The sequence below is a fragment of the Chrysochloris asiatica genome, unplaced genomic scaffold (genome assembly GCF_000296735.1).
Source record: "Chrysochloris asiatica unplaced genomic scaffold, ChrAsi1.0 scaffold00204, whole genome shotgun sequence".
Lineage (NCBI taxonomy): Eukaryota > Metazoa > Chordata > Mammalia > Afrosoricida > Chrysochloridae > Chrysochloris > Chrysochloris asiatica.
The window spans coordinates 4,392,968-4,393,911 of NW_006408722.1; the positions used below are offsets into that span (position 1 = coordinate 4,392,968).

Sequence of the window (944 nt, forward strand, 5' to 3'; positions counted from 1 at the left end):
GAGAAATTTCAAGATGCCACTGTTGGTCATTTTGATGTAACTTAGGATTTAATTTTCAGCCTATTTCCTTTTTTGTCTGCTTGTCCCGCTCCACAATCCTTTTTTCTATTTATAAACAGTTCAGGGCCAGATGTGGCCATTTGTTTTTAATTGGAACCTGTCTCTTTAAATTTCAAGGAGATATGTGCACATGCGTAGTAGAACCCTCCGAGGGTGGTTCTGAGGTGTCCACTAACTCAGGCACCCCTATAGTCACCAGAATGGAGGTGTGCAGACAGGAAGGGACCAGTGAACAGATACCAAAAGAAAAGAATGTTCACATCTTTATCTCCATGGTTCTGCCAGGCATCTGTGGCTGTTCTGATCCTTCCCCTGCTTGATCTCACCCAAGAAGGCGGCTTCTGGAGCAGCTGAGCATTCTGAACTAGAAAGTAATGGATTTCTTGCTTCTGCCACAAATTCCCCAAGTTGTAAGCCTTCCGACCTTCTAAATATTCCTTTATATGTGGTTCAGAGTTCTTGTACCATCCCCTGAGCCTGCTTGTTTGTGTATTCTGTGTTATTGCCAATGGAACTCCTTACTGCACATTCATCCGATCCGCCATCTTGTTTGTTCTCCAAGAACACTATCTTAATCAAGGTCAAGTCTCTTTTACAGGAGCAGACTTCTTCCAATGACTGGTCATCTAGCTCTGATTCCCACCCTTTCCCAGAATAAGCTGTGTGGCAATTTTTGTCAGGTGCCATCGAGTCAGAACCAACTCATAGTGACCCCATTCACAGCAGATTGAAACAATGTCCAATACTGGGCCAACCTCACTACTGCTGCCACACTTGATGCCATCAATGATGCCACCTGGCCAATCCATCTCGTTGGGGGTCTTCCTCTTTTTCTCTGATCCTCCATCTTACCCAGTATGACATCCTTCTCCAGCGACTGTTCC

General features: G+C 44.9%; 1 protein-coding gene across 1 annotated transcript in view; it reads right to left on the bottom strand.

The window, feature by feature from the left end:
* The window catches only part of LOC102838658 (signal peptidase complex subunit 2-like), a 14,930-nt gene that overhangs the window by 2,123 nt on the left and 11,863 nt on the right, over positions 1-944 (bottom strand). The gene's annotated exons all lie outside the window — the stretch shown is intronic.